Consider the following 21,601-nt stretch of genomic DNA (forward strand, 5'->3'; position numbering starts at 1 on the left):
GCAGCTCAGAAAATGGATGGATGGATATACAATACAGTATACCACAGTTGTTGTTGTTGTTTTTTTTTTTAATGCCAGAAGCTGGTGCTTTTTAGGCTGGTACAAGACAACACATTCACCACAAATCATTTTTGTAGCTGACAACGATCTTACATAAGGCCATGAATGGGGAATATGTTGCATCCCTGAATCTGTTGCCATGTGCCTTGATGCTCCCTGGTTTAATAAAATGGATGGATGGATTGATGGATTTATTGTCCTAAACATTTAAGTAGTGTAAATAGCAACTAACCTGACCCATGCTAAAAACAAATACTGTTAGCCTAAATCTAGAAATATTATTTTCCTGGGGATGACCAAACAGCATTTTATAATAAAAGCAATAACATCCTGATACTAGGTGTGTCTGTTCTTATGTTAGCGTACTTGATGGTTCACAATCTAATGTGATGAATCCATCCATTTTCTTAGCCGCTTATCCTCACAAGGGTCGCGGGAGTGCAGGAGCCTATGGCGTCTATCTTCGGGCAGGAGGCAGGGTACACCCTGAACTGGTTGCCAGCCAATGGCCGGGCACATGGAGACAAACAGCCGCACTCACAATCAAACCGAGGGGCAATTTAGAGTGTCCAATTAATGTTGGGATGTGGAAGGAAACCGGAGTGACCGGAGAAAACCCACTCAGCCATGGGGAGAACATGCAAACATCCACACAGGCGAATCCGGGATTGAACCCAGGACCTCAGAACTGAGAGGCCAATGCTTTCCAACTGATCCACCGTGCCGCCCTAATGTGATCAATTCTAACATCATTTTATAGTTGAAAATGACTGTGAACTCTGATTTGATATGCTCATATGATGCCTGTTAACTACATTTCCATCTAAAGGAGTAAATGTATATTACATTATAAGTACTGGACATGTTTTAACACTTTTCTAAGTATCTGACATGTTTTATTTTGAAATATTTGTTGGTCTGTCAGCTAAATCGTTCTTGTGCGCTGAACAATAACAGCTCTAAAGGAACCGATGTTTAGCCAGATGCAGCCATCTTGGTTTTTGGTTAGTTCTTAACTGAACATTTGAAGAATGGGTTATTGTCATATGTATGCACAGTGTATGTAGGAACCTATTTCCATTTGATTTGACTGAAGTAAGCAATGTCAAAAAAGCTTTTGATTTTCTATTGAAATCCTTTTTCTTTTTCCACAACTGTGACTGATAGCACCCGGACATTTGATAAACATGTCCTTGGATGTATTCTTGTGGATGGCTGTGTGAAGGCTATAGATAGACAGGACTATCTCAAAAGCCTGGGTGCCACTGCATCTCTCCTTCTGTTTCTCCACCCCCACTCCTCTCTCTCTCTCTCCCTCACACACGCACACCCGCACACACACTTTTTATTATTCTGCATGTTCTTGTTTTTATTTGATTCGAGTGTGACTGAAAATGCTTGTCTGTGTCTATTTACACTGACTATGACTTACTACACTATGACTTTACACTGATCTGATTGGCTCGAACAGTATCAGACAATAATTTGAATTTTCTGCTGATTGGCTTTAATGTCTTAATTCACCAATCTGATCAAGGACGTCATTGGTCGGTGACACAAGAGACATTTTTACTTCGCGTCGCACTTGTGTACAGTATATTTGAATCCCGAAAGTCATCTGGGAGAGGCTCAAGTAACTGATAACTATGAACTGGATTAGCAGTTTTGAGAATGAACGGATGGATTGTAAACTCTTATTTTAAACCAGGGGTCTGTCAAACTAATTTCAAAATCTCGGGCCACATTCGAGTTACAGTTTCTGTCAGAGGGCCATTATGACTGAAATCATAAAAATCTTTAATTGACCCATCATATTTGCACATAAAATTTATCAACTTGTTTTGGAATCAGAAATCAAGGGAAATGGGTTTTTCAACGATTGTTGATGTTTGGTAACACAACATGCTTGCAATGTCTCATCGTCATCATTTATGATATGACAATTTGAAATTTTGTACAGATTTCACCAAAAATTATGGAAGTTGATACTCATGATTTGTCTTCATGGGCCACATAAATTCATGTGGCGGGCCGGATCTGGTCCCCGGGCCTTGATTTTGGCACCAGTGTTTTAAACTGTCAACGGATCGCTGAGGCAAAGGCTTCATTTTCAATGATGTTGAGAGATGATAACTGGAATCCAGATAATGGAGTACCTCAGAAGTACTGCATTTAATGTCAATCAAAGTTATGTAGCATTGCATACAAATTTACATACAGTATGAAGATTTTCTGTGTATAGTTTATTTGAAAATTGAAACATTGCAGTGAATTTAGTGCAAAAGGGATGATTTAGTGTATACATGGCATTAGAGGCATTAAGAGTGTTCATCCACTGATTGGACTGTAATGATGAGGGATTAGACGATGTGTGATTGTATGCTTAAACAATGAACGTATCCCCGGGTAACAGCTAATGCCAGACAAGTTAGTGCGTCCTTGAACTTCATAATTTTCTACCTGCTGTATTCAACAAATGGTGGAGAGCACAGCATGATATAAATAATTCCTTCTAATTATGAGGAAGCGCACATGTTTGTCACACACTGCATGTATAATTGAGCACATGCAAATGAGCATGTAGAGATGGAGATCAAAACAATGAGAAAATGTTGAATACCTATTTTTTTTACAATGATAACATGAAGTGGGGACTGTTACAATCATAAGGGTAATAAAGTAAATATTTATGTAAATATTTATTCTCAATTTATAAGATCTCATGCCTGCACAGTCGCAATTTTGCAAAACACAATTTTACAGTACTTGCAAAGAACTGATCTTACATCATGGGTATAAATAAATCAGTCAGTCAGAAACAATGAAGTGAACAATGAACAATGTTGTTGTTGCTTTTCCCCTATCATTATATCTTACACTGCTTGGACTAGTTGTTGAGGGCGCAGAGTATCAGTCTGTTCCCAAATGATAGCAACCATGTCTGACTTGTTGTCTCACGCTGCAAAAGACAGCAAAGCCACTCATAACTTTTGTCTTTGAAGTTTGAATCAGATCAAAAGACAGCACATAAACATGACTTAAAATCTGACAGGTTGCAAGGAAGGAAAATCAGTGAGGTAAAAATAGAGAAAATATGCACTATTGTTACTCAAGCTATAGACTGTCCAAATGTAGGCTTTTAAGTATTAAATGCTTCTCTTCTCCTGCTTGATGGAATCCCTCCCCCAAAAAGGACCACTGCAGCAAATTAGAGACTGTAGAGTATAATACTGCAGTGTCCAGGTTTAGGCACAGCAATGAGGCCAGCTAACATAAGATGTGTGTTTATTTTCAAAGTTTCTACCAATGTGTACAGATTTTTTTTTTTACATTTACATTTCTTATAAAAGTTAGAAATGGTGTAAAAATGATCAATATGCTTGCCCAATGCGTGACCAAGAGCGATTTACATCACTGAAGCTTGAAACGCCAATCAAGGTATTCCAACTAAAGTATTGTGGACATGGGTGGCATGCGAGGTCAGCTGGTAAAGTGTTGGCCCCACAGTTTTGAGGTCCTGGGTTCAACCCTGGACCCGCCTGTGTGGAGTTTGCATGTGTGTGGGTTTTCTCCGGGTACTCTGGTTTCCTCCCACATCCCAAAAACATGCAACATTAATTGGACACTAAATTTCCCCTAGTTGTGATTGTGCCCTGCCATTGGCTGGCAACCAGTTCAGGTTGTACCCCGCCTCCTGCCCGTTGACAGCTAAGATAGACTCCAGCACTCCCACAACCCTTGTGAGGATAAGAGCCTAAGAAGATGGATGGATGGATGGATGGATATTGTAGATGTTGTTGAAAAGGGTGAGTAATCATCATTTACCTTTTGCACGCACTAACTAACTAACTAACTAACTAACTAACTAACTAACTAACTAACTAACTAACTAACTAACTAACTAACTACTAACTAACTAACTAACCCTATTATAATTTACTGTTATATAGAATTAGTCTGATCGGCGCCATCATACCTGTGATGCTAGAGAGGATAAGGGGTTCAGGAAATAGATGAATGGATGTCTTGTGAAATGTCAGTCCTGTGAAAGTGGAATTTCAAATCTGACACAAATGTACTATTGATAATTCACAATTGCAGTTTAGATTTATCACCTTGTGCTTTGCAGACATGGAGGTTATAGTAAATTACAGCCGCCAATAGAGTTACACATTTAAATATTAACTGCATTTGAAGTACTGCAGTACCTCACCGTTTTGTTCCTTGTAACTTTCAGTCCCCCCACATTCACCTGATTCATCCTGACAGCCGTCCAACGGAGCGGCATGATGTCATCGGCTCCCTGTCCTTCTTGGAATGAGATCTTGGTTCTCGATGATAAGCAATGTACCTGGTGCAATTTAGCTGTCAGTCCAAAGCAATAGCCCCGGGGGTTGAGAGAAAAGTCAGCGGACTTGGAACATTAATGATTGTTCTCCATTTGCAGTGACCTTCCCACAGGGATGAATTGTAAAATATATAGTCTCGCTGAATGGTCAAGAGCTTTGTCAGGAAGACACACCAAACATGTTTTGCAGGACAGGATTGGGATGGTCACATAGTGGTTTCTGAAAGAAGCCTTACTATTTCTGTGTACAATGGCGAAGGCCACAGTTTTTATGGATGATACTTGCTAACCTGTCGTTGCAGTTCTGCTTAACTACCTGCACCCATCAGCGTGGTCTCAGAGTGCTGCATCCGCTTGTTATTCATATGGTCCTTGCCCATTGGTTTAAGTATGATCAGGAAAAAAAAAATAATGGCATGCATCTGTTTGACAGCCACTAATGGAGTTTCAAGTGTACTTAGCTGTATTAGTGTGAAGAAAAATCCAAGTGCTATATGGAGAAGTCTGAAGGAACAGTTCTTCAGATGAATGAGTGGTTAGCTTCTCTGCCTGACAATTCTAAAAATGGGGCTTCGAATCCAGTCTGCAGCCTTCCTGTGGTGTTTGCATGATCTCCCCATTCATGTGTGGGTGTTTTCTGGGTGCTCTAGTTTGTTGTTAGATGTAAATGAGGATGGTTGCTCATCTTTGTGTGATGACCTGTCCCGTCTGATCAGGTGGAAACCAGTCTTGTGGCCTGGGTCTTGCCCGAAGTCAACACACCCGCAATGATGAAGTATAGAAATGCATGAACGGATGTTTATACAGTACGTGCAAAAGTCTCGGGCTCCCACTTGTTTATTGTTTGAATGAACTTAATTTGCATGAAGATATAATTGGTACAACTATTTTCAACTTTTAACTCAAAAACACAAATGTAACCAATTACTGTTTTTTTCCCCACTTTAATCAACCGCTCAGCCTTGGAGGAATTTTCTGAGCGAAATCTATGTTTTCACTATGGTTATTATAGTATTACTAAAACAAATAAAACAGTGGAGTAGCCTGACAAGGTTGCGCATCACTATAATGGAATTTTATTTTACTGGCATCCAAACTGAAACCGGTACAGAATTAGATGATTAGTCACTAAATTACAATCACCATCAAATCTTCAACTGACCTTGTTTTATTCTACAATTCTCCTGGGAGCTAGTGTCCTCATTTCTTGCTTTCCAAGTGGGATTCAGGCTAAAAGGAAGGTGAACGATGTGGAGAAGCCACAAATTAAACGTGAGGCTGTAAATGAGTCACTGCTTTAGTCACTCACTGATGTGCACAAATATGTGTTTGCCTGGTTCCTTCAAAAATAGAGCTGCATTTAATGTGTATTCTTTCATCACATTATTACTTAACTTGACAGCTCAAAAGTTAATTGGTGTTAAGGGATTTTTTGGGGGATTCTCATTTTAGATTATCTAAATTCTTATCAATCAATTTCAACTGACACGTTCTGAGAGCGATTCCTTCACTATTATTCAAATTGTAGTTTGAAGTGCATTCCCTGCATTTTACTGCTATCTACTACTGCCATATCTAACCAGAGGTTCCTGTGGAAAAAAAAGTAATAATCCCAGGACAACAAAGAATTACAGCCCAGATTAGAATTTTTGGTAGAGCAAGTGATGTGATTTACAAGTGAGGGAAATTATTCCCATCTGTAATGAAGAAAACTGAATTAGGATTTGATCGAGCCTCTGTGATTCAAAGGTGATGAATAGGCGGAAATTGTGTAAGGGTGTCAGCTCACTTATGTGATAAGTGATATCCCATTTACAACACACTTATGTTCATAAAAATTGCTGAAGCTCCCTTGCTCATTATTGACTAGTATCATGCAGTAGTAATTCAAAGTGAGCATCCTCTCACTCAAACCGCATCTAATAACGAGCAGGAAAGCCAACCTCATGACCCCGATGATTAGTTTACTTACTGGTTTTAATACACTGCATCGCATGGAGTTTGTAAAATGTTCTTAAAACTTGCAACCTTTAATGTTGGATGCTGTGTGGATTTTGAAACAACTTTTCCTTTAGTTGAAACGGGCTGTGTTATTTTATATTTATTTATTTAGATTTCTTCCCCCCGGACTGTATAATTTACCAGTGTTAAAGGTCCCATTTTTTTTTTCAAAAATTTGGGATATTATACTGACTCTCTGGTGCCTCAGTAAACACGTGAAATATGAATAAGAATCATCCACATATTCGCGAGTGCCAGACATTTTTCTGCTGAGAGGCCTGAAATCAGGTCATTTGAATTTCTCAAGCTTATCAACGTCGCCTTACCTCTCTGCTCCCGAGCCAGCGCAGTCAACATAAAACACACGTGTGCGCTCACAAGTGGGTATTCTATACTATATCGAGATCATCTGGAGCAGAGGTGCGTCTCAGGTCTTGCTGAGGAAGCTCGTGGGATTTCCAAGAGTGCTTGTGAGATTGATCACACACCCACCTACCTTTTTTTTTTTTCACAGGTTTCCACAATTGTAATTTGTTTTGTCCTTGTTTTATGTGTTTTCTGAAATGTTAGTGTTTCATCTTCTGTTTTTGTGTTTTCTGAAATGTTAAAGGATTACACAGTTTGTTATATTGGTATATATTATATTTGTTATATAACTTGTGAATGCGCTTATGGGGATGTAAGCTGTGGAGAAAATCGGTATCAAGTAGGTATATGGCTTGCTTGGACATGGGGGGCTGAATTAAGGCCTTCATGAAAACAAGTTGTGTCGTTTCTGCCTGTATTCTAAATTATTGATTCAAATTTAGACTATGGTATAGTTGTTGAATCCCATTACTGTACAGTATATATCATACTTATTACACTCAAAAATGTTCAGAATCATCTGATCTACCTAAAAAGTATTTTTATTGTGAAGAACAAATCTGGAAATATCTTTTTAAGGGGCACCCCTGTAGAATGTAAAGTTGCCCGTGTTTTTTTTTTTAAGGTTACACTTCTGTAATCTACATTTTCACCATGGGAGGATGATATAATCAAAGTTAAACTATACTTTCATCGCTGTCATCTGAGACTGTTCCTGATACAGAGATTGAGAACTCCTGCTTATGCAATAATTATTACTTTAATAAATGCTTTATACTCTGCAAGGCATGAACTATGGTACATCTTGTTCCTACACACATTTCAACATTTGGTAATAGTAAACAAGACACAGGTTTTGTATCGGGTGGTGATGAAGTACAAAAAAATGAAACTAAACTTTAAACTCTGGACTGTATCTTCAATCGATAGATTGACCAACTTGCTTCTGATAAATCTTTGAATATCTTACAACAGACAATTAAGAGGGTTTGTTTTTGTTTTGTTTTTTACTGGAAGTTGTTGTAGTGGGAAAAAATGAAACTATCTTAAATTCTGGATTGTATCTTCACTAGATACACTATCTACTGTTTCATCATTAAAAATGAAGAAACATCTAAACATGTTTTTGCCTCGCAAACTCCCTAACAAAAGCTAAAACAGACTTATGGTTTATATAAAAATGAATAATGCCTTACACCTGCACTTTTTATTTCTACTGGGCTTAATCTTTTTGCACAATAAGGTTCATGGACGTTCTTTTCAGACTAATGGACTGGTCAATGTTTCGCACAAGCATGTGATCAGAGAAAACACATTGTCTTAGCTAAAATACACTTTTACTCTTCTAACATCTGGGACACCCAATTTCACCTTCCCATGTTATGGAAGTTTCCCCATTCTCTGCCAATGCTGTGTGACCTCTGGTCTTGACCCCTGATAGCGCAGAAAGCTGATTTCACCTGACCGAGTCATGTGACTACCTCATTCTTTGCAGCTGTCTCAGAAAAGCCCTCCGGATGCAGTTACACTCGCCATTGACGCAGGGCGGGGCCGGAAAGCAACCTATCCACAGGTATGATCAGAATTTACATTTTTTTGTTCCCCATATGACCCCTCTTATTTCCCTTTGTTCCTACAGGTGTCTCCAAACATGATGTCATGCGACAAAACACATAGGAACATAATCTCATGTTTTTGCTGGATGTGACCCCCTTTTGTGTCCACCGGATGTGATATCATTGCGAGCATGTGCGCTAGCAGCATGCCAAGTAATGATGTCATAGGTCATTAAATTTATCCATCAAAGGTTTTGACATTTTCCCAATATTTCTACTCAGAGATAGGCTCCAGCACCCCCGCGACCCTCGTGAGGAAAAGCAATATAGAAAATGGATAGATGGATGGATATTCCATACTGTATGTATGATATAAAATCGAATCCCATTTTGTATCACTTCAATATGCTCAGCCAGGGGGAACACATCCTGAAGTCTTATTACCTCATAGACAATGTAACTAAAAGATAGGTGTAACCATTACCCACAAAATACTATGGCATCTTCATAGTACTAAGATGCTTGACTGTAAACAAAGTAATATGTTATGAAAGCCCTGATTACAAAAATACTCACGTCTTGTATCATAACTGCATGTCTGATGTTTTTAACAAACCGAGCCATGTCAAAATCGGTTAGTTCTGATTAATTTATGGGAGCCAAACAAATCTAACCCCATACAAGCTAATGCAATAAATGGCGGCATCATATGGAGTTTGCATACATTAATTTGCACTTCTTGAGCTCGCCTGGTATGCTGTCTTTGGTAAACTGGGGAGGGGTCAGTACAGATTGCCCACCTGGGGAGTCATTCATGTCAGAACCGCCACTGACTATTTGTCAGTAAAACCACCATTTTGAAAAGGTGAAACGAAACTCAAATGCTTACTTGGATGTGTGTGATTGCAATGAAGGTGCTTACCCAGGTGAGGGGTGACGTTCACGGTTGAAATACTGCCACACCAGACGACAATAAATGCCCAATCGTTGCCAGAGTCCACCACGGTAAACAATCATAGGGGATTTATCTGTCAGGTGGATGTCTAATCAATCATGAGGATTTCTGCACTTTACTACTGTCAAGAGAGGGTTATGGAATGTTCAGTGACGTGTTAGCGTTTCATGAGAAGAAATGTGTTTTTTTGACAATTCAATCAATGCAAGTTTCTTCGTTTGCGCATTTTACCTGGATGAAGAGTACACTGCTTGCCTCACCCTGCCTCAACAAAATTTGTAAATGCACATCCAAATTACTTTTGCAATACATTCAATAAACACAGACTGTGATTATTATCATCAGGTAACTTTCCTAATTAAATTGGAGGATGAAATATATGTATCTTATATGAAACTCGTGGAGCCTTACTTTCAAAGACTAAATTAGATAATTTTCCCAACTTGGAAGCACACTGTTCAGTTTGATAAATAAAAAAAAAAAAGGTGATTACATTAACACTCACTTAACATTGGCTGTGACAGATAAGATATATGTCCTCAAACTGTTCACGTACATGGCAGCCAAAACTAATCCATTGGTTAAACTCCAGGTGACCGGAGCGATGACTTGCTATTGAGAGTAATAAGAAGATTGTACTGACAAAAAAAAAACAAAAAAACACTGCAGTTTCATTCACAGATAGGTTAAAGAATAGTTTATCCCTATCTGTGGTGACTGTTTGACATAATTTTAAAGCATGCGAAGAGAACCGGGAAAAAGTACAGAGAATGATATATCTTTTGTTTAAAAAAAAAAAAATCTGTAATCCATTAATTTGAATGGTCTGAGTAAAAATGCAAATCAAGTCATGGATGGAAGCTACCGTCATATTAACAAAAGCTCAGGAATATACAAAAATAAATAAATAAATAAATAAATATATATATATATTATATATATATATATATTATATATATATATATATAATATATATATATAGAGAGAGAGAGAGAGAGAGAGAGAGAGAGAGAGAGAGAGAGAGAGAGAGAGAGAGAGAGAGAGAGATATGCAAGCCTGCCTGGCAAGTGAGCCCCTTCAAATCCACTGATTATGGTAAATGTTTCATACACTATTTGAAAAAGGGTGTTCCCACAAAGATGGTTTCTTTATGAAAAATTCATCCTGACAGATGTCTGGGTCGGCCTCCCCTGCCACGTTTACGCTCATCTGGCTCGACCGGGAATTGATTAGAAAGCTATCTACACGGACTTTGAAGATATTCATCCAATGCTGCCCTGCACTGGCTTGCATTTGAAGAATTCAACACAGATTTTTGCAAAAATAATTACTGCCAAAGTGAACACATTAATGTTCTACATATTGAGCAAACTGAAACTTGAACACAAGTGATGTTTTAAAAATGAAACTTTTTTTCAAACTTAAATGTTTTAATCCTATTTGAATAAACAAACAACAAGCTTGTATTATAACGTGAAGTAGTAGTAAGGATTGCTTAATCGCTTGGATCGTTGCGAACATTTCCATTCAAAGTTGTGCATGTTGGTGTGTGTTTTGCGCTTTAATACACATTTTCTATATGGCAATATTAATTGTCTTTGTCCAATTATCTGTTAGACTTTATTCATCCATTCATTCTTTGCACTGCTTGTAGTCGTTACGGTTATGGTTGAGCTGGAGCCTATTCCGGCTGCCTTTTAGCGAGAGCCTACGTACACTTTGTACTTGTTAAAAAAAAAAAAATAGAAAAACACTGCTCTTGACAGGTCGCGCTGTTTATCTTTACAGCATTTTTGTGTCCTTTATGTGGGTTGAAAATGTTATGGATAACTAGAACACTGGTGGTGTTCCACGATTTGACGAGCTCACGAGCTATGTTCAAACTTGGAAGAGATATGTAAACATGTCGCTGAACTCCATGCAGGTTCCGATATTTGCTCATGACGTAATATTTTGTTTAACATCCTTTGTATGTATCTAATCTGTTGTTTAACTATCCATGTGTTTAAGTGTTGTAATCATATCGTATCTCAACATAACAATTGTTTTTATTTTTCTATAAGCTCCTCCTCCAGCTGTAAACGATCATTTAAATGCTATATCATTTGCTTCAAATACTATAGGCCCACTTATTTTCTGTCTCTCAGATTCAGCTCTACAAATGCCTTACTCGTGCCTCAGTGACTAATGGTGGGTATTAGGACATGCTGTTGTTGATTGAAATTGATTTAGCCATTTCTCTTTTCCAAATCTTTGTGCTTGCCTTGATTAAAGTCTGTTAGTAAGAGTGAAGGTTGGGCGAATGGCCGTGCGTGGTGTTGTCACTGAAGTCATTATTTAATAAATGAGCTGCAGCGCTATTAACTTGGCGAGTATTGTTGGAAACAAGGTATAATGAAAAGTAAATGTTTGTAATGATGATTCAAAATTGTAAACAATTAGGTCTGAACCAAATGTAAACACTACAACTTACATTTAGGCAATTCTGTGCTGTACTCTTGTGGGTGTTATGCAGGTGTACATACAGTATAAAAGAAGAAGAGTCTCAGAGTGTGGAGCTTAAGTACTCCAGAAAGGTGACAGTCTCCCTAATTGATAGGCTTTCTGTACATTCTTTCTGACCTTATACATGGCAATGAAATTCAACATTTTAATGGCAGAGTGGTGAGGAATGTTGAGCAGCAGAGGACCAGAGTTCAAATGCGGATAGGATAATGAAAGGAAGGCCGTTGTTGAACTTCTTTGTTAATTGTGTTAAAGACACATGTACAGTAGAACCTAGTAGAAGTTGAATGTCCCTCAAATTGTACTAAAACGGTCTATTGTTTTTGGTGGGGCTTGTGTGCGGTTACATACTTGGTCATTAAAGCTGATTCTGATTCTCAAATCGGGGGTTGATCGGCATCCCAGCATGGATTTCGATGAAAGATTCATTGAATGCTATCGCTCTTATTTATAATGCATGAAAATGAATCAATCTCAACAAATAATAGAGGATGTGTTTTGAAATGTAAGCATGAAACGTAAGAACTGTCAGTCTTTACGCTTGATTAAAAAAATGTTTTCCCTTGCACATTTATCAGAAACAAAAGGACACCTAATCTTGTTTTTTTTTTTCTCTCTTATATATTCATTTATTCCTCCCCGGGAATTAAAAGCACGTAACCAATCCAAATCTATTATGCAAAATCCAAAATGTCTCAATAGATATTGATCACTCACCCTTCAATCAAAAAATTTAATGTGGTTAACACCCCCCTCCTCCCCACACACAGTGAATAACTATAAATATGCTTCAGCTTGCCCATGTGGATATTGGGGTATCGGTTCAGCGTTTGGTCGTGGGTTGGAGAGTAGAGATTTCATCATCAGGGTTAGAAAGAGAGACTCTGGTTGCCATTACGAATATGCATGTAGAAAAGATGCTCAAATCCTCAGTGGCCACAAATACATTATTCAATGAGTCCAATGAGTCCATTCAATGATGTCTGCCATGCCAGATGCGATAATGTTGTTATATCCGTGGAGAAATTCCATTTTCGTCCAAAACATCACAACTACAAACAAAATTAAAATTCCATTTTCCACATGAATTCAACAAATAAAGCAAAACACAACTAATAGAAAGAATAAGCAAATTCAGATTGGTAAGTGAACCCATCCAAACGATAAATACAGTAATAATAGTTTAAACAGAAGAATAGTCTGGTTTCTTTCGGCTTGTCCCTTTCGAGGTCGCCACAGTGTGTCATCTCAGATGAATGCACATATATGTTTGGCACAATTTTTACACCGGATGCCCTTCCTGACGCAACCCTTCTCAGGGAGTGGAGGCCCCAGTGGGATATGAGCCCACAACCCATGGTTTATCGAACCAGTGCTCTAATCACTGAGCTACGGTGCCTCAAACATAAGAATAGTCTCATGAATAAAATTAAATCTGACTGAGCTTGAAATATAAGTTAGTAACTTTCACACACTTCCTTTACATGCCCTTATTCTGAAACACAAAACACACAGTACTTTCTCCTCATTCATTTCAAGGGATGCTGTACAATGTCCATGATTCCTTGGCCTGTTATGGACCTTTGGTTCATCATATTCTATGATCTAATGTAGTCTATTATGTAATGATATCCCTTTATACTGTTGGGTTGTAAGTTTATTTGTATTTATTGTGTATACAGCCCTGTATTTGCTTTTATTTTACTCTGCTCTCTGCAACCAGGTCGGCATTTTCAAATGAGAAGCTGTTCCTAATTTCTTTATCTGGAAAGATAAAGGTCAAATAAATGCATAAAAAAAAAAACTTCCAGTAGCAGAAGTAGATGACTTAGTGATCAAAAGGCAGTCTATACCTGCTGTAAACTGTTTATTTTGTGGGGTGGAGGGTTAACTCTTGACTCAATTCCTCTTTGACTCCCATTTTCCGAACTACATCGCCACAATCTGAATTTTCCCCCGACACAAATTACTTGATCAATGTTCTGGACTTAAAAATTAAAGAACAGATTTTTAAAGTACCCCACAAACCTAACCGGGATAAATGGTGTCGAAAATGGATGAATGGATGGATTTTTAAACAAATGATTCCCCTTTAATTTTCTGCCACCTGGTAGCAATGGGGGCAAATGATTTTCTCATTATTGTTAGATGTGAGAAGCAAATTGAAAATGGGGCATGGAACAAATACCATTTTAATATGGAATCTATCTCCAGGGACAGCGCAGGAAGATAGAGGCCCGCTCCAGTTCTCTGGAGGCTTTTGGACAGCGCTAATTTCCAACGCAGCGCTAAATGGATAGCGTCGGCCAATCCAGCTGACAACGCTAACAGGGAAGGTTATGGCTATACTGAGACCCATGAAGCAAAATAGCTGGGGAGAATTTTCATTTATAAGCAGGAGAAACGTAATGACTTTGCAATTGGATGGTGGCCGTAGTCATGGTTGAAACTCTCTCGAAAAGCTTTCATCACAATGCTCCACTGACTGTGATATACGTCTTTCCACATAACTCCGAACGTAAACATGCAAAGTGGAAGACAGAAGGGGAGGGAAAAAAAGAAGCCTTTGGGAAAAAGAGAAATTAAAGCAAACGTCCTTGTTCAAACCCTGAGGGATCAGTGCTGTCTGCCCCATATTGCAGCATATCTGATCAATTTGGATGGTTTTCCTAATTCACCACAGAGATAATAGATTAACTATTTGGAATGTTCTGTGTGAAATCTCCACTTTCACTCATTCTTCAAAACCCTCCTGAAGAGCTGGCATGCCATAACTCACACAGCCGGGCATGCTGTTCAGCCAAGCCCAGAAGCTTCCTTGCAGGAGATTACAGAAGGGAATTGTGAATGCATGGGGAAACATTTTGCAGATGTAGCCACCATGCACATGTTTTCATGTCAAATGAGAACACAGTGGGCACAAGACAATTGCTCGAGAATCCAAACAATGGAAAATCACATTATCCACCGTGTAGCTTTCTGCTATTGTGGGCACGACTGAAAACGTTAATTTGGAATTGGATGAAATCCTGCGTTTGGACTAAGAAAAGTCTGCCTGACCGTAGCAAAATGGGCCTCTAGAATGAAATCCAGCCTGTTGAGAATTCCGCTATTTTTACTCGCATCAAGAGATGGAGAGTCAATCCAAGTTGAGGCTGCCTATAAAGAGGAGAGGCAATCTTGGTCCTGAATTACTCTGAACATTCAATCAGCAATACACTGCTCTCCAAAGAAAATAAGGCAACCACTTCAATCCCCAACATTGATTTCTTTTATTTTCCTTACTGACTTTGGCTGTATGAGCAACGACTGTTGCATCACGCAAAAAAAAACCCCAAAACATTCCATATCTATAGTGACACTAGGATAAGGATATCGTCGGCATAGGAGAAACATCTGTTGCCACTTTTGATGCGCATCTCAAGTACACATTTGCTGTATCGTTGCCGAGATCTGATGAGCACATTATTCAACAGCTCCGGCTGCAAACCGACGTAACAGTGCATCGACACGCAAGGGAGTGATGAGGCGTCCTTTCGTTTAATCTCACCAAGTGAGCATCAAAGCAGCCTTCGATGAGATGACATGTATGCCATAAAGTGGAAGGCAAGAATGGCTTAAACAATGTGCTGGAGTATGAGAGGAAATTCTCTGCAAAAAGGATGTGCAAGACAAATTAGGTGCCACGGCATCTGAGATCAGAGGAACAAATCAGTGGAGGCCTCAACCAGCCCGTTTTTTTTTTTTTTTTAAATAACAGCCATAATCACCAGCAGCAGCCGGTGATATGCTCAGACGACTGCAGTCAGTTCTAAAAATATGATGCATTTTTATATGCATGTCCTATGTCAGTCCGGTTTTGCTGGGGTTATTTTCATAGCGCGTGGTAATGACAATTAATTGGGCAGAGTCACGTGCAGTATCACCTTTTTACCAGTAGGTGGAAATACATGCATATTAAGTGGATGAGTCAGTGCCAAACAAGTTTGACAGCAATGCCGGAGGCAGAGCAAAAGAACCCCTTTGATCTTTAAAGAAAATACTGTAGCTGTGTTACTTGCCGCCGTCTGAGCAGGCATTCACAAAAAATTACATAACGGATTTACAGTTTGATAGGCATATAAGGGTTGTTTTTATGCATCTTATTTAATAATAGTGCACACTCATTCACAAACCCCAATTCCAATTAAGTTGGGATAACGTGTAAAATGTAAATAAAAACAGAACATCATTATTTACAAATCTTTTTCAGCCTATAATCAATTGAATACATGACAAAGATAAGATATTTACTGTTCAAAACAATCATCTTGATTGTATTCTATTGTTCCCTACCAGTCTCCATTATTATATTTTGTGCTGATTAAATTTTCAAATGGGAGACAAATCTGGACAGCTGGCAAAGTCAGCTGGCAAAGGCAGTCTCGTACCCACAATCTATTACTACAAAGCCACACTGTTGTAGCATGTAGATTAGGATTGTGTTCCTGAAATAATCAGTGGTGTCCCTACATAAAGACATTCCTTGGATGGCAGCATATGTTGTTCCAAAACTGAAAAACTTTCTACATGAATGGTGCCTTCATGGATCTGGAAGTTCCTAATGCCATGTACAAACCAATGACATACCATCACAGATCCTGGTTTTTGATCTTTGAACTGATAACCATCCAGATGGTTCTTTTGCTCTTTGTCCCAGAGGGCACAAGGTCCATGGTTTTCCAAAAAAAATAAAAAATAAATATACAATAGACTCGACAGGGCACAGCACACTTTTCCACTTCACATTAGTCCATCTCAGATGAGGTTGGGCCCAGAAAACCTGGTGATGTTTACGGATGTTGTTGATAGTGTATATGACATCTGCTTTGCATAGTAGAATTTTAAATTGCATTTGCAGATGTAGCGAATAAGTGTTCCTGAGTCCTTGTGGCACAATCCTTTACACACAGGGTTTTAATGCAGTGCCACCTCAGGGATTGAAGGTCACGGCCATTCTATGTTGTTTTTTGGCCTTGCCACTTTTGCGCAGAGATTTGTCCAGATTATCAGATTCTTTTGATGACATTATGGCCCACAGATGATGAAATGTCAAAATTCCAAGAAATGTTATGTTGATAATTTTTATTCTTAAAATGTTGGGCTATTTGCTCGCGAACTTTTCATTAACTGGTGACCCTCGCCCCATCCTTGCTCATGAACACCTGAACTTTCTGGGGATGCTCCTTTAATACCTAATCCTGACACACCTGTTTCTAATGAACCTGTTTATCAGTGCTATGTTCCAAAGTGATGTTTTTCTACTTTCCAAGTCATTTGTACCACCTGTCCCAGCTTATCGGGAATGTGTTGGAGGCATCAAAATTAAAATGAGAGAATATTTGCATACACATTCATCCATTATCCAAGATGCTTATCCTCACAAGGGTCACAGGAGAGCCGGAGCCTAACCCAGCCAGCTTCGGGCCAAAGGCGGAATACACCATGAACTGGTCATCAGTCAGTCACAGGGCAGATATCAACACCTTCACTGAGCGCGAATTGATCCCACGCTGGCCGCACCAAAGTCAGATGTGTGTACCACTACAGCATCAGCGACTACATTTGCAAACACAAAAAACGAAAAATAATGCTAACCAGTTTGAAGATTAAAGTGCTAAAGAGGAAAAAATAACATCCATCAGTGGCAGCGAAAAGCAGAACCTTGGTGAACACAGAAGTGCGTGCACCAGTGCCCACCAGCCTCACTGGGTTTTTACCCCCCCGCGACGAGTTGTGAGTGATGAGACTTTACGCTGTTGATTAATGACACACTGTATATTAAAAAAAGCGATGGGCATGCCAGAATGTCTCTCAGAAGCCCACGAAAGCGTTTTCCAATCACAGAGAATTTTTCTCTCCCTGCTTAGGAGTAGAGGTGAGAGGAGGCACGTTTTTGATTGGCAGTTGAAAGTCCCAGGAGGGGGGATTTTGAGAACATTTAGTGACATGCCCATAGCATGTGGAAGTTGAAAGAATATCTCAAAGCTTCATCATTTTGAAGTCTGATTTCACATACTTCATATTTGTTAAGTCCATTTATTCAATGTTAGTGGCTTGTTAACAAGACATTTTTGGTCTGATTGGTTGGACTTGAAATATCTTGTCTTTTTCCTGTATTTAATTGAACATAGGTAGAAAAACATTTACAAATCATTTTATTGTGCTTTTATTCCCGTTCGGAGTGACCAGGTTGGATAGGATTAGAAATGAGCTCATTCGAGGGACAGCCAAAGCTGGATGTTTTGGAGACAAGATTCGAGAGAGCAGACTTCGATGGTTTGGACATGTTCAGAGGCGAGAGAGTGAGTATATTGGTAGAAGGATGCTGAGGATGGAGCTCCCAGGCAAAAGAGCGAGAGGAAGACCAAAGAGAAGGTTTATGGATGTGGTGAGGGAAGACATGAGGGCAGTTGGGGTTAGAGAGGAAGATGCAGGAGATAGACTAAGATGGCAAAAGATGACACGCTGTGGCGACCCCTAACGGGACAAGCCGAAAGGAAAAGAAGAAGAAGATTCCCATTTTACATGATATAAGAACTTCTTAGCTGCTATTCTACAATCTATTTCCAAATACAGCCTTCAAATGAAAAGTTTTAATTGCCCACCACTTTCTTGCATCTGGATCAATTTAGATTCAATACATAAACGCAGCCTTTCCGCCAGGCTTAAAGGCGCATAAATTGGGGTTCTTATTCACAATATTCTAGCAAAATAGATGAAAATATGAAAAGGTAAATTAGATTATTATAATTCATCAATTTTCTGAGCTGCTTATCCTCACATGGGTCGCGGGAGTACTGGGGAATATCCCAGCTGTCAACGGGGAGCACATGGGCACCTTGTAATAGACAACAGCTGCACTCACAAATCACACCTATTGGTAATTTAGAGTCCCCAATTAATGCATTTTTTGAGGATGTGGGAGGAAACCGGCTGGCATTTGGAGAACATGCAAACTTGACACAGGAGATTTGAAGCCCGGTCCTCAGAAGTGTGAAGCCAACGTTCTAACCAGTTGCTCCACCGTTCCACCAGATCATTATTGTTATGTTCAAAATTATTTTCATTTAATTTTGCTTGCCTTAAAAAAAGGCTAACAGCAACTATAAGAAAGTACTGAATAGATGCTTAAAAATGACATATCATCCCAAAATCCACTATCCCTAAATTAAAAAAAAAATAAAAATCAGCTGTTGCTTTAATCTAAATTGGGTTCAGCATTTTAGCACAATTGAAAGGACAACATTTCAAATAGTAGATTATATAAGATATTGCATGAATTTGAAATATTGTGACATGATATTGTATCCATATCCCCCACGCTTCACATCATTTGGCGACAGAGCGTCCTTGAATTTGTTCTATGTCGCTGTGATTTTTTTTCCTAATCCTAAATTTCCCTCCCTGCATATAGTTATGTACTGCACCACGTGCAAATGATACTGTTGTGTACTGTTTGTAGAGACAGTTAACCTTACAATTCCAAATGTTCCCACTTTGGAATTAAATTCTAGAGAGGGTTCTTTTAATGATGACTTATTAGGCATAAAACAGTCCCATTGCGCCATACCGTAGGAAATCTATTATTGATCCTTTTGCTTTACAGGCTTGACATCTCTCTGCGGTAAACTCACTAAAGTCTCCAGAGGATTATGTTTAAGGTTATATAGCTGCACTCAAGACCATTTGCACTGATGAGGTCTTTGCAGAAAAGGGAACGTTAAGCACATTTTGTTCGACACATACTTGTTTGGCTTGAAAGCTTGGAAGTGGAGTGCTTTCTCTACACCCATGGGATGGTTGGCTGCCATGTAGTTTTACCACAGTACACTGAAAGACTAATCAGATAAAACCCTTTGACCCTCCGCATCGGCACCTGTGGAAATTATTCATTTGCTTTTAGTGGATAAACAAAATGAAGCAAGCGCTGGTTGATTGGAAGGATTGTGGATGAATTATAAACAAGGTGTGTATCAACATAAGATTGAGGTACGTGTACAGTATAAGTTGGGTATGGCACAGCAATATTTACAAACCTAAAGGCATGTGTGCAGCATACTGATAAAGAAACCATATGACATGCAACAGAAAGGTGAGAGCTCTAGCTGTGGAAATTTTCCGCACTATTTCATAACCTCCCGTGGATACGGCAAGATCAATATGTACTGAATTCTTCTCTTTCTGGGGTGTGAAAATAAGCAGCTAGACTATCTTCTGAAATGTATTTTAAACCGCTTGGATGTGTTGTTTATTTCATATTCAAGCACTTTGATGATTGAGAAGAGGCAGAGATGGTGCAGGTGCTGCATTTTAATCACTACTTAAAAAAACAGTCGTGAGCAAATTTCGGGATATTATCTAGCCATCAACCCATAACGCCCATGCTCTCTATTATTTTTTCCCTCCGTGTCTGTCTGTGGATACATGTGCCGTGAAATCAAATTTTGGATGGGTTAATCAATTGTGAAAACCTCCCTGACATAGGAGTGACAGCAATCACTTTTTTTAACCGACTGTAGTTTGAAAGTCAGACGCCTGATCAAACCGCGCATCCATCAAATTCAGGAGGAAGCTGTATTGAAAAAAAGGTTGAGCAATGCCTCTGGATGAATAATGAAATTCTATACCCCCTCCCCCCCCGCCAAAAAAAAAACAACAAAAAGAGGGGTATGAGACTTTTACATGGAATTCAATATAAAATCCGATATACATCATGTCTGTTGATGCTCATTTCAAGAGTCTCAGATTTGTACAAAACAAAAGGTAACACTGTTATTAGGTGACAGCAAATGGTCACATACGAGTCTGCTTCAAAAGTCTTTCTCTAAAAGAACAAAAAACGAAGAGCAAATAACACAGGCAAAGAGGGAGATAATCTACAAGAGACACATGAAATGTGGAGTTGGTCCCTTCTTTTGCAACATCAGCTTCCACTCTTCTTAATTCTTCTTATTAAAACATAACTGTTGCTCTAAATCATACAAAGGTGCTTTTTTGTGTGTGTCCAACTCAGCAGAATGGAGAATCTGCATCCTTTTTATGGCGAAACTGAAACTGTTTTACTGTATTACAATGGAGTTTTTAAGCTTCCTCTCCCCAAGGCGCCCCAACAACTGGCCACACGGCGGGGGGAACCCAATGACACCTTCCCTTTACATGTTCTCCCCGTGCGGGTTTTCTCTGGGCACTCCAGTATCCTCCCACATCCAAAAAGCATGTATTAATTGGGACACGCTAAATTGCCCTTGGGTGTCATTGTGTGTGCGACTGTTGTCTGTCTGCATGTGTCCTGTGATTGGCTTGCAACCAGTTCAAGGTCTAGCTTGCCGCCTGCCCAAAGATAGCTGGGATAAGCTCCAGCACTCCCCCGACCCTTGTGAGGATAAGCAGCTCAAAAATGGATGGATGGATGGATGGATGGGTGGGTGTATGGATGGAAGGATGGATGGATGGATGGATGGATGGGTGGGTGGGTGTATGGATGGATGGATGGATGGATAGATGGATGGACGTAATTAATCAAGTGCCAGCTCGGGCTTGGTGTTATCCACACACACACACAAAAAGATGTTAACACTAGGTAATCAATAAAGTACTAAATTGTTTTCAGTCTTTCCACGTTTTCAGCACACAGAGTACCTTCAAGCTTATTTAATGTATTTAGAAACAAAAGACAAGTCGGTAATTGGATGGTCCATGGTGAGTTAAAGTGTCAGAGATTTTGATGTTTTCACACATAATGATGGTATCAGGTTTGTTTGATTTCTG

This window comes from Syngnathoides biaculeatus, chromosome 11, assembly GCF_019802595.1.
Source record: "Syngnathoides biaculeatus isolate LvHL_M chromosome 11, ASM1980259v1, whole genome shotgun sequence".
In the NCBI taxonomy this organism is placed as follows: domain Eukaryota; kingdom Metazoa; phylum Chordata; class Actinopteri; order Syngnathiformes; family Syngnathidae; genus Syngnathoides; species Syngnathoides biaculeatus.